We start from the raw sequence: 14,001 nt of genomic DNA on the forward strand, positions 1-14,001 counted from the left end.
TTAACCGCTCAGGTGTCGGCTATTGCGTCAAACCCCAACGCTAGGAACAGTAGGCTAAACATGTCTTGACTTTGCCTCGCCTCCCGTCATGAAAGCTTAATGCGCCACCAGAGGGAAGAAGCCATCATTAGTATGGATGACTCTATCAGGAGAGCCAGTCAAGCATTGCAGGTTTGATTTCTATCGCCAATTTGCCCATTTTGAATTGACGCAGTCATTGTTCACGTTAAACCATGAAAAATCGGCCATTTTTTTCAGGGCGACCTACAAATCCGAATTTTCGTTGCAATTGCTACCCATTTATTTCAAGCTAGACGACAATTTTCCCAAGTTCTACCGCTGTGACATGTTTGCTAGCCCTGCTCAATCATAATCCCCTTCAGGCTTCCAAATTGTTTCTGTCCGTCAAGGGAGTCCTTGCGGCCCTCCAAACAGCACAGCGACTCCTGAACGTCAAGTCTGCCGGCGACTGCCACCCCTAATAGGATCAAGCCGACTAATCCGATCCGTTTTCCCCACGAAATTGGACCGAATTAGAGCGTTCATTCTGAGATTTCAATCCAATTTTGCCTGTAATGCAAACACAGCTTTCTTCGGGATGTCTAAGTTTTCCCTGGAGCGAGTTGTTGCTTTGTCGGTGACGGGTGACCGCCTATCGCTGAAGTCAATCTTTAAACCTAACTTCAATTCTCGGTGTGTCCGACCTTAATGCTGCTGGGGGCAAAATGAATTGGGATTTCTGACGGGATTTTAAAGTGAAGTATTATTTTACAACATTTATCTAAACTCATTTTATAACTCCCTCCTGTCTTTGTCACTGGTTTTGGATAAGTTTGTAAGTATGTGTACAATAGGAATTACTGGAAACGAAGCCCAAGACATCGCTCCAGGATGCGTCAAACAGGTAAAACATAAGGGGCCATGTATTATTCTAGCAAATAACTGGCACATATGAAAGCCCCGGCTGAAACCAATGAGATTGTTTAAATTTAGGTTTCTGCTTTATTCTCTGATGTGAACATCGGTCCCAACCGTCTACCAGAGATTCCTGCAGAGGTGCTGTTGTTTGATGCCAGGTATCGACAATGAAGGCACAATTTAGGAAGAATTGGGGGACTTTTTTTCTCTCTTTATTCAGACTTCGTCTAGTGCTGGAACCCACGAATCCTCAGATAGGGGCCTATACACATTCAACATATACTACAAACAGACGTCAGGAGGGCGATAAACAAAATTTCAATTTTGAAATCTGTAGGAGACCCTGGAAGTAAGACCAGAGGGAGGTCATTTATCAGTTACACAAACAAATATGTCGGATTCGGTAGGGTTCGAACCCTGGCCGTAGAAATTGATCACAAATCAGGGGCTTTTGTCACAAGTGGAAGTGATCAACTGCTTTGACAGTATTATTAATAATTATTAATGTACACGTGTTTTTGTTTTGTGGAATTTTTTAAAGGACCACCTTTCTAGAAGCGTGTAAAAGAGAGTGCAACAAAATGAACTTTTCATTCATTCATTTATTTACTTTAGAAAAGAGGAAGCCTTTGGAGTTATTCTTGTAATTAACAAGTATTTAATTTGCTTTGCAGTGGTGATGGGAAGTATCCTTTACAAGCAACCGTGACTATGTGCAGAGGCGCATTTCAATCGGCGGGGATGCAGATTTTAATGAATATCTCTTGTCGGGTGGCTTGCAGGTGTCCGCTGAACATACAAACGGCTCGTTCGAGTTCGTCTCTGCAACTGTGAACATGAACTGCTGGTGTTAATTAACAATGCAACGGAAATTCGCTACTTGAAAAACAAGCAGAGGATTTAATTGAAGAAGATCCGAAACTGCGTTTGACCCAAATTGACAAAGAGAGTCGAAGTGACAGGCTATTCTTCGAGCGTCCGATATGTGATTTGATCAACCTGATAATGTTTGGTATTTGGGGTTATAACTGACTGCATGCGCTCTGTGGTAAAATGAAAGCAATGTAGACCACAAAATTGGGAAGGGAACAAGAAATTCGTGCTTAAAATTTGATAATGAAGTGTTGAGAAATTAGACGTTTTCCCAGAATACCATTATTGAATTTTTGTTTACTTTTGTTTCCCTGGAAGTTTGAAACGGGAAACTTTATAGCAAAAATGGACGTAGAGGGAAACATTAAAGGGTTAACTCTGTTTGATGAAAGGTGATGTCAGTAAAACATTTATTTATGAATACATTTCAAGACGACTCTTCAATATCTGAAGACAGTGGGTAGATGCTGACCTCACCAAGACCATCAGGCTTCAAATAGCATTCATACGTAAATTCACAACGTCTTAACATTCTTGAAAGGTATTATAAACTAAGGCGTGATTGAAATTGCAAATCACTTAACCCTAAACCATTAATTTAACCCTAACCATTAATTTAAAAACACTTGTGTCGTATTATAACGTGCAGCTTATATCTATGAAAAGTGATGTTTTGAATATAAAAAAAATAAATGAAGAAATTCCCCGTTTTTATAGTTGCCTTGAAGTCACATGGAAAATGACCAAGTCTTGAAGATCCTTCTAGTGTATCATGTCAACTGGACGTCACTCCTGGGCCGGTCTGTGTAGTTGCCGTGTCCCAGTCTCTGATGTTCACTGGTTCAAGCCTGCCATAGTCTGTAAACCGAAACCAGTATCGACAATGTCCACATCATCGATTTCTATATCAACGACGCTTGTTTGCAGGGTTCATATTAAGCAGGTGATTCCTGTTTCGACCAGCCAGGCTTCGATTTCATTCCATTGCAAATAACGTCTTTGTACCCACCATGAATTGGCATTTGACATTAACACAGTATGCATAGCCTCGTTCTAACTTGGAGCGTTGATCAAACAATTTATCGGGACGCGCTTGACCCACAAGGAAGCGTAGATTCCTCGAGTAAGTGCGCCCTCATTGAGAGTCGACAGATGTCTCAATGTGCACATTCAGACGAAAATCAGTCGTGCCTAGAGTGTGCTGATATGAACTTATCCAAGGACTTGCAATTATGTCTTTGGCAGCACCATTGGTATATTAGTATTTGTACCTGTGGCTAACATGGACCTGCATGTTACACAGACAAGCATTTGTTGGAATTCTCTCGACGTTTCACGTGTTGTGAGTGCACCCGGGTCGAGTCGAATTGATTCAATGAGGCACAGTTTTTGTTTAATTTCCCCCAGGCCGCAACCACCCCGATAGTTTTAGATGTTCGGCCCTAAAGTTAAATTGACGTATATCTCAAATGTTGTACAGTGGCGCGAGGCATACTTCAGACAGGTATTCATATATTCATGGATGTTACAGTGCCCATCAGGTCAGGTGGTGTGCAGGTGTCAAGCGGGACAAGATAATGGACACATCCATCATAGCAAATACAACAAGAGCCAATCTGGTTGGCTTCGAGGAAACTATATGCCGTTCACGTGCAATTCTCTTTTAATTGTTTTGTAATAAATAACCAAAGGGTCACTTTGTTAATTTTGAATTGACTACAGGTTAATGCTTTAAAACCTTTTTTGCTAAAAGTACACGTTGAGTTCGATGGGAAGCTATAACTTCTAAAACCTATGAAAAGAATGGAACAAAATCGGCAAATAATGAACCCTGACTTTGCAAATTTCTGCACATAAAACTGATGGTAAGGGTGAAGATGGCAGCTTGTAGTAGTGAAGTCTAGAGATTAGGTTTAAAGAGACGAAAAGTTACCAATTATGAAACCTCTGAGCGATCAATGAATGGGCATATTCGCCCCCAACGTAAGATGGAGTAGAAGCAGCAGCGTATCCAGATTTCTGTTGGGGGGGGCAAATTCAAATCTGAGTGCGGCTTCGGGCTCATTATTTTGACATGAGTGAGGAAAAATATCACACTTCATACTCGCTGTCCTGACATCCTTGCTTTTATTTCATGGTGTTGTTTTCTTAGGGTGTTGGTGCTGATATTAGATCAATGAATATACCAATTACTTTCTTACATATGAAGTATTCTTTGTTAAAAAATCCTACTTGCTGAAGTGTGTGGTGTTTTAGGCAGAAAGTAGGTGTGTACGCATAACCTAAAGGCGTCAAATGGGCAAGGTAACATGCGTTAAACTTAACTCTAGCCATTTTATTTTGGGGGAAAAAGCGGAGCCATGTTCTGCTCTCATTATTGTATGATGTTGGAAAGTAGTAAGACCGTGCCCGACTGAACTGTCTGCGGCTAGGCGATAACGAGCGTGTCTACGGCAAGAAGCTTCAGCTTCGAGCCGATCCATTCCAGCCCAAGCCACAACACTCTCAGCCTATGGTCATTACTGTGTGCAGATCTGGGGGTGTGTCCTTTGAGTGTAATACACGAGTACGATCAGTGACGCGTTCACTTTATGAATTGGGGTTGGGGTTATTGGGATTGTTTTAATGACTCTCTAATTTTTTTTTCATCCGTAAGAGAATTCACTCAACCTTCTCCGCAAGAAGGAAGTGAAAAAGCACTTTAAATGGTTGACGCTTTCAATTCATAAAAAATGAAAAGAAATAGCAACATGGTTACGCCACTGACGTTTAGAAATATTTGGTGACGTATACACATATCCGTCTCATTGTCTGTAATATCAAGTATTCGGTCAAACTTAAAGTATAAAAGTAGCTCACTTTCTTTTACCGAATTTCACGTCTACTTAACAAATCTTTTATAAAATACGACGGAAAAGGACATCTTTCGAACATCAACAATGTGCTCTGACCACCCAATTTAATATCTGATCGGAATTTATCTGTTGATTTAACACAGTTTCATTTGTTAATTTTTAAACATTAATGCAAGTTAGGCCTAGGCTGTACACCATGCTATTGCAGCGCCAAACGTGAAACATTTTAATAGCACAGCGTTTAGTGTCAAGTCCTTTAGCTCGGCGCGGTAAGCCGCGCTATGAGCGCTCAGAACAGCATCAAGACAATGCTCTAAGTTCCTCAGCGCAACTGCCGGGCTGTTTTGCCACGCTCATTTTGATGAAGTTTGGCACGGCAGTCGCACGGCATATAGCCCAGGCCTTTACGTGCTTCAGCGAGCTATGTACTACAATTATTTACAGTGCTGTTGCGTTGCTTCTTCACATTTCCCAAAAGTGTGCCACTTGCAACAAATTGAAAACTTTTTCACCAATTCGAATAATAGGCCTACGTCTCCTGATCCAATTCTTGCATTTCACATTTTCTGGATTTTTTTGGTGATATCCTGCAACTCAAAAGGTCCACACTGACCACCGTTTGAACAAAGAAACTTAACTTAAGTTAAAAAAGAATGCCAATTAAAAAAAGTCATTCAGAAATGAACAAATAAACGTAATAAAATTAGAAACAGAAATTTGGCAGACAAATTTAAAAACTTGGGTAAGAAGCGAATTTTACAAAGGGATATTCCTCATAATAGCAAATGGCAAAAACTTTTAGGTAATATGAAAGAAATGCCAAAAATATTTAAGTCATATTAAAGAAAATAATTTGACTTTATCCAAAATGTGTTGTCATAAACATGATAAGCTCTGTCATAATGCTGATCCTTTATCGTTGGATAGTTGCACTTTAACTAACTCCTTAGAAGCTTAATACATATTAATTCCCATAAAGATCACAAATCTAAACAAACATAACCACACCTAAAGTTTTGTATCCTGTCATTTTTCTCGTTTCAATAGCGGACAGTGCAGTTTTTATATTTATGATTTAATGTTGTCTGATTTTCATCTTCTCTTGGTCTACTTTCTGAAAACATTCCAATAAAAATAAAAATCAATCAAAGTACAATTTCACACTGTTGTTCAGGTTGAAAAATAGTTCTTTAAGAAATAACAAATAATTGCCTAAGCGTAGGCCGACGTGAAGGCAAAAATACCTAGAATCGAAACCAACAAAATACTAAAGAAGGATGAATTTGCAATCAAATATTTCATTGAAAAGTAAAGTTTCTAATTTAAGATTACATTGAATTAACATGTCAGCCTTAATTTGTGTTCTCAGGTACTCCCAGAATTATGAATAATCCGATGTGTTGCTGCAAGGTGTTGTCGACGCTGTCATTCTTTATACTCCAATTGTTCTGTGGTTATACATGGTAAGGGAGAAAAAAGAAATATTTATAAATTTTGCAATGAATCTGCGAGTGGGGTGTAGATTCCAACAAAATGATAATATTGACATGAAAATTACCAACATTTTCCGGGTACAGCATTGTAAAGGGGGAAAGGCGCCAGGCATTTACGAGGGGAGGGGGTAAATGGGGTGAACCCTACCATACGAGGGGAACATTACTTTTGGTTATAATTTCAAATTAATTTGATTGTATTCAATAGCCAGAACCAAAGAGAAGCAGGGAAAAGGAAAACATGGAAATTAAAATGAAATAACATAAAAAAATAATAAATAGAAAATACAAAAGTTGAGGAGGTGTGGGGTTCGCCCCATTTAGATCCGCGACTGACTACTCTACACATTCAATTTCGCAGTTTACCGCTCCTGGAAGCAGGCCTCTCGAAATATAATTACTTTAAATCTATACTGCTTATATCCATGAACCAAGCCTTCAACATCTACGCGTTTTACCCCTTTTGTTTCCAACTCCGTCTTTGCATTTTAAAAATAGGTAGTCCCATGACTCCCTTAAAACCTTTATAAGCTTTAACCTCAATTTTCTACAATATAAACATCCCGAAAAGTTTGAAAGATGTTATGTGGGTTCCATGGTTAAGGTATTGTAGAGTACAACTGCCGAAGAGTGAAACCAAACCAATATTCTGGGAGTACAGGTCACTTGCTTCTCATGTAAGGTTACAATGCGTTTTCGACAGTTCTTGTCTCCTGAAGGATATAAAGTCTTCAAAATGACACCCTTTCCGTCTTTTTCTACTTAATGTGGGGGAATAATCATTCACGGGAATTTGGCTGAGTAATCTCGTTATCCGCTTCATCAGGTTTTTGACATCAATCGCTCTGGAGACAACGCTATCTGTTAGATCGGCTGGAACCGAACCAAAGTCACAGCTGGAGCAGTACCTCCATAATATTTCACATACATCCAAGCATCGATTTTTGTCCATTTCAAAATGAACTTTGTGATGGGAAGGCTATTGGCTTTACGCTGAGAGTGCACATGTATCGCATAATTACCTTTATGATTTACGAAGTATGCCAAACTCTGACGACTGGGAAGTCCGGTATATCCTACTGAAAATAACCTGGGAGGAGGAACTGATGTTAGCCTCCAGTATTTTTGTTTAGTGTGCCCGATTTGTTCTAGGTTTTATTCACAGTATCACATCATTAACATGACAATCAACGTCCGCTTTCTTATCAGATTGTCTTTTCTGTCAAAATTGTTGATTTACACTTGAAAATCAGCTATCGCCAAGTTGTAGCCATGTGCAATAGCTTTGAAATGAACGAAAGAGGGCGGGAGACGCTTCGGAAGAGACCAAATGGATTGAATCGAAACTGCTCAAAACATGTTGATGGAACTGGGCGTGTCCTGACTGACGAAGTTAAGAGTGGTAAGGTCTGAGGCGAGCTGGTTGGACCAAAACCAGAGGCAAGAAACTGTTGATGTTAACGCGTTCTTGACACATTTGATACCGACAGACACAAACATTTCTTGTTTGCTAGTAGCTAGGCCGTCGAATAGGCTTAATTCCTATGCAAACTGATAGGTGATTGCGATACATGTGCACTGTCAGCGTCAAGTTGATTGCCTTCCCATCACAAAGTCTCTTTTGAAATGGACAAAATCACATCAAAGACTGCTTTATTTCAACAATCTGCTTTGGTTGTTAAATCTCGTTAACTGATATGACTTGGGTGAGATCTTTGACGTGCGTTGAGTAAATTTAATTATACTGCAGACGGACAGGGAATTTAATCAGCTTAAAGGATAAAAAAGTTCAGGCTTGTGGATTTTTTTAAGTAAGTACTGTCTTCAAGCAAGTATATGCTCAGTCGGAATTCATCACAATCTTTTTCAATATTAAATTTTGTGAATACATCTTATTAACATTTTGAACTTAATTAGATTTCATGTTTCAAAGTGAAAGAAGATACTTGTGTTTGATGGTAGAAAAGTGGTCAATCTGTCTTTCCAACCAATGTAAAGTTTTAACCACCGATTGGAGATGTGTTGTTTTAAAATTCACACTATTCTAATGCTAGACTTAATGAGATAGCGTATGGTATTTCCGCCGTGCATTCTGGGACCCAGGTATATACAGCAATGTTATGCATATTCATAATGTGCTTAATATTTTGGATGTGCTTAATTTCCCCCACTCTTCATGCTGCGGAAACCATGGTAACGTCCATAAAACACGTTCCATCAGGAAATGCCGAGTTTTTAGACCTCCTTCCCCTTACACTGTAAAATCGTTCAAGCGAGCTTTTAGTTAAATGCGATAAGAAATATATTCAAATCGTAAACGGTTACTCTGTTTTAATGTCTTGAAACTAAACGTTCTTGGCTATTGCCCGTGTTCTTTAGAATACTAAAATACGTTTAATGAAAGTGTTTCACTGGTAACCTGGACCTCTGTATGCGTCACAAAAGCGATTGTAATTAGCTTTCGGACAGAATTCTAAGATATTTACAGTAAAAGGCATTTAGGGAAGTACTAAGAAAACTAAACGCGTTATCCAATGTATACGTCACAATGCTACGCATAACATAATACGCACAACTTACGCAGGGCTCCACTTACGCATACCCATAGAGTACCGAAGTGTGACGTCACTGCGAACCAGAAAGTGCAGTGCAAACGAATCGAGTACGCGCGCGTGTTGGTTCACGCACTGGTTCTCGCGCTAATGCCTTTTAAACACTACTTGTGCGCGTGACGTATTCACTTCGGTGCTCTCTTCTACGATACTGTAACTTGGTACCATAGTCAAAAGTTCCTGATTGTGGGAGTGGAAAATGCTTTGCTGTAACGACGTAGGACATTTGAAAGTAGTTGTGGTAGGTAGTAAATGCAAGAAGATGAATTAATTTCATAATAAAAAGTCAAATTAGCGTGATGCGTGTACGCATTGCCACCAACCTAGACGTCCCCTTCATGCAATTTATATCAACAGCCTTGTGTGTCTGGCACGCTACAAGCAAATTGATTAGGAAGAGTTTCTTTAGTTTCTCAGCTAAGTATCAAGGTATGGTCTCATCTCACTTCAATACGGGCGATTCACAATAGCGCACCTCCAAAAGTTTGCACTCCTTGGTCAATCACAACGCCCAAAATCTGTCGACCCTTCCGAAACGCGCATCGGCCAACGCATTGCAACCCTTGGAGGCGCACTTTTGTGAATCGCCCGTACACAACGCTCTGAACTAAGTCTTCCAAGGAAAATTTAAAATCCTATGGAACCCGTGGAAAGTTCCAGCGCAGTGAACACATAGTGACATTTCGTGGAAAGGAGACTTACCGTGGTATTACATTTCCGCACTGTTGATCCACGACAAATGTCGATATTGGTGTCTGTATTTCGGGTTTTGTTTTAGTTCTTTTTGGTGGTAACCGAAACATGCATATTCATACAAAAACATAGGACAAAATAATGTGAAGTGCAAAAACCATCCTATCGCAATTATTAAACTGGCAAGCCAATATGAAACTTTGTTTGCCAGAAAGTAATAAAAAATGATAGATTTGGAGCGGCGTACCAGGCAACGATAGGTAATGACATGAAAACGAGACATAACAGCTCATTTGCCTGTCCCCAAATTCTTTCAATAATTCACGAACCTGTTAAGGAAAAGGGGATAAATTATGCTCCTAGCAACAAGAATCGTCCGGTGGTTACATTGATTTGCACTGTCGCTGTGCATGCTTGTCATGCTACTGCAGTTTACATACCTCTCATGACGTAACCTTCATGCAGTTAGCGTACCGTCTTGCATTCAGTGGGCCGAATCTGTAGTCACAGGTACACATCGAACCCTTATACTGACACCCTGCAAAGAATTAGAGCAATTTCACGCGGATGATTGATCAAAAACGCGTACATAAAGCTCCAGTCTTGAAGGATTGTTTAGAGACTCAGCAGTTTTTGCTAGTTTACCTTGGTACCTAATATTGTCGCCCCAGTTGTATTTGTTTCAAAGGACAGCCGCCAAAATGGCTAACAACATCTGGGCAGACTTAGCGTTCCACTGTGCGCTAATTTCATCGACGCAGAAGGTGAGAAAAGCTAATTCTATTAAATCAGCACTTAGAGAGACATGGAGAGGGGGGGTCTTTCCTCACTCGAAATCAATTAATATGTTCTATGCAAAACCCGTTACGTGCATGCCTTATATCATGGATAGTTTGTGATTTTTCATCAGCTGTCCATAAATGTGACAAACCCAACAAAACAAAATAAGCGATAAGTCACCGGGCCTCTTTCACTGTCCCTGTAACAAATCTTACCCAGTTTTAATGGGTAGGAATTGTCACAGTCTTTTTGATACAATATTCGCATATGGTAACATGTCCAACCGTGTCATTAAATTTGAAGACTTGAGTGTGTTTTTCCTAATTCATATATGAAATAAAAAAAATGTTTAAGAATACACTAGACTTTTATACACTAGTATTAAATGTTATATTTACAACATTTTGGCGGCTCCTTGGAATAGAGCCCAGTCATCAACTGTGTCCTTTTCTTTAGGACTCACTTCTTGAAGATCCACCTCTTCCTCGTTTCTCTACAAGATACTGCATCAACCCTCCGTCTTCTCTCTTCTGCATAGCGTCGTTGAACATCTGGTACAGCGCATCTGTGTCTTCTTCATAGCCAGCCCCGAGGACGGCTACCAGTAGCGTAGCTACGGAGAGCGTCAACAGGAATGTATGGGATGCCATCGTCAACTCCTTAACACCTGCACTGGAAAAGTGCGACCTCCAAATCATGTAATTTAGCTGACGTGTTTCAGTGGTATTGTCTGTTAAGAGATCTAGTTCCAAGGGCCGACCTAAGCGCCAAACGAACGCTTTTTTTCCACAAATCTCTTGGATAGGACAATGAAGCACCTTGTTCTATTGTAATAAGTGCCAACTGGCTTCCCACAACGTTGCTGCAAGGGATTTTACGACTTAACAAGTGAACCTTTACTTTTTATTTTCTCCCTTTTTGGAAGTTTGTAACAAAATTTTTACTTGCATTCCCTCTTTAATTCAGTACCACGGCTCTCCATGTCTTCAACGCATTCCCTCAAACAATTCTTTCTCGCTGGGCTAATACCGACACTTCCATGCATTCTTGCGATACCAAATACTGACGTAAATATACATCTCAAGAGAAGTTGCTCCTAATCCTTGCTCATGGTTGATTCGTTCTCAGCGCCGTTTCCATCATGTTTCCATGTAAGGCAGCATTTTTTATTCAGTAGCGACATAAGAGAGACCCAAGCGCAGATTAACTGTATATGCGCACCCGACTGTTTTTTAAAACTGATTTTGGTTTTTCCTGAGTGCCGGGTAATAATAGCATCAATAGCGCCTCCAGACATTAATGCCAACCATCACTGTACCGTCCTTGATCAAACACAAAGAAGTCGCTGAGATGGAGGTGACAGAAAAAGCCAAGGAACCATTAGCACTGTTCATCATCCACACCCGTGTCGCCAACAGCACATTTGCCTGCAAGAGTGCTGCTTCTATTGAATTATAAGCAAACCCAGCTGCTCGACATCTTTGAACCGCTCTACTTCACTTAGCAGCTGCCAGCGTTCGCGCACTTATTTTCAAAGCGGATGTACAAGATTTACTCACTGCAGCGCGTCTCTAGAATGTTTTCATTCCTAATAAAAATCATTTAGGATTTAGCCGCCGACACAATTACCAGTAAAATCAGATGTAACGTGAGCCGTTTTTGTTTACTAAAACAAAAAGGTTTTCCTTCCTCCTTCGGCACAGCCCTCAGATCAAACAGCGCCCGAGCACGATTTTTATTCCGCGAGCCGGATTAAATATCAATTCCATATCCTGCGTGGAAGAAATGGATCTACGCCCTACAAACAGAGTGGATTCCCCCTTCCCGGTTTGACATAGAGCAAAATGCCAACACATTGATTGTGATTGTGTTTTGCCTGCCTCCGTATCATTCCAACGGCAGTCACGACTGTCGGGATCCGCCGGTCACGGAATGGGGCTTTTTCCAATTCATTTTTAAGGCATCTTATCTTCAAAATGATTAAGAGGTTTAATCCTGGAGAAGTTGACTGGTTAAATGGAGTGGCATGTCATTTTAAACAATGCATCGTCTGTATATCAATTACAAGCCTGCTTAACTTGTAGGAATGGAACACAGACCCTAAAAATTCCGCTTTGTTTTGCATTACTCAATTCGAGGGCGTCTGGTGGCTTTTGGGATCCATCCAGATTCCGATGAAAGAAGCGTCTGAAGTCGAAGACCCTAGCCTTCGTGCCGCTAAATGTGTAGGGCTAACCAAAAAACAGCATAGTTCTGTGCACTGTGCCATACACAGTACGGTCAAAGAACAATTGTTTCATGAAGTCCACTTTTCATGTTCGTCCTAACCCCAAATTTAATAATGGTTGATTGGAACAAGAGCGAGCTAGACACGCCATCATGTTTCCATGCCCCTGGTTGCGAAGAGGTGGCATATGGGGTATAAATGCGATTTCAGACGGTGTGAACATTGCATTTATCCGAGTTCCTTCGTCTATACTCTGGGCAGAAAAAAATAATTAATTTTACATAAGTTTTCGTTGTTAATCCCACGAACCAATTTCAGCAAAAAATGCAATTTAACCACATGCGGATGCCCATCTACCATCAGGCTTAAAACACAAGTAAGCAATAGTCCCAAGCATTCATGTACATGTACAAACTACACGGACTAATATATTTAACTATATTCAGTTGAACAAGAGTTGGAAAAGTCTTCCCGACGCATTTTTCGGGAGAAAATATGAGATAAAACATGGTTTGGCGTATGTTGACTCCAGCAATTCAACAATACCATAACCATTGTGCACTTTGTCTCTACTCCATGTTTATTCACTCACAGCCTTGACCATTCTTTTTTGATATGTTCACACAGATTTACTGGACATGGAAAGGGAATCGATTCGTGCAAGCGCGATCTGAGTTCACACGTCGACAATGACTTGCGTGCAAGAATCGGACGGATCCAAAGTAAACGCTGTATCTAAACACATCAGGTTCAGTGTACATGTTACATTGATCACTTTGGATGCTTAGTTTACCGAAGCGAAGCACACAGCATAGCGGGATAGTGTCATTGCTGAACTTCGTTGGTAACCATCGTTGCCCCCCTTTAGATCCCTATCGTCACGGTGCTCGCACTTTTACCCGGATGACATCATACCTAATCGTTCCACAGTGCCAAGACATCCGTGTGATACCATTAAGTCACTTTGGCTGCCTAGTCTCGCAAATGTTCTGTCAGCGTAACGGAGACATGCATCCGATACTGGGGGCTCATAATTAAGTCTACAATAACCAAGTGACAGCTACAATTAAGAGATAACGCCCATACAGTGATTGCAGGTGTCACCATTTATGAAATTATCTTTAAGTGCAATCTGCACATTATGATGGATCGAGTTTCATTGGACGCCTGCTCACGTGGGTGGGATGCCGTATAAGATTGAATCACAAACAGGTTTGAGAAACCAAATTTTGAGCGTGGACGTCTTACGGTTTCTTTCTGAATCGTCACTGAACTTTTCAAATTTTATTATAACAATGCATGTATAACAATGTCTTCATTTTTTCGAAAAATTATAGTTGAGCATTTTTTCTGTATTGTAAGCATGTTCTAGAGTTATAAAGTGAAATTGTATTTCGGTAAATTTCTTTACCCATTCAGGATATGCCCGGAAATGTGAGTAAAAAGAGAATAAATAACATGGTCTTCAATATTTCAATTTTTGTCTTTGCGAGGCTCACTAAGCGCCATCTCCAGGATACATTTCTATTAGTAATGCCATTATTCACTCA

The 14,001-nt window shown here is 40.3% G+C and overlaps 1 long non-coding RNA gene across 2 annotated transcripts in view; it reads right to left on the bottom strand.

Annotated features, from left to right (window-relative positions):
• Nucleotides 1-4,733: 4,733 nt before the first annotated feature.
• LOC110983531 (uncharacterized) overlaps nucleotides 4,734-14,001 on the bottom strand; it is a 36,889-nt gene continuing 27,621 nt past the window's right edge. The window contains exons 3-5 of one of the 2 annotated variants that reach the window (XR_002598732.2): nucleotides 10,688-10,891; nucleotides 9,885-9,982; nucleotides 4,734-6,094 (exon numbers count right to left, since the gene is read on the bottom strand). This is a non-coding gene — a long non-coding RNA (uncharacterized LOC110983531). Of the gene's footprint in view, nucleotides 6,095-9,884; nucleotides 9,983-10,687; nucleotides 10,897-14,001 lie in introns of both variants that reach the window. The other variant, XR_002598731.2, reaches the window with a different exon arrangement.

Source organism: Acanthaster planci, linkage group LG10 (assembly GCF_054643075.1).
Source record: "Acanthaster planci isolate LZ-2023a linkage group LG10, COTS_SCS, whole genome shotgun sequence".
In the NCBI taxonomy this organism is placed as follows: Eukaryota; Metazoa; Echinodermata; class Asteroidea; order Valvatida; family Acanthasteridae; genus Acanthaster; species Acanthaster planci.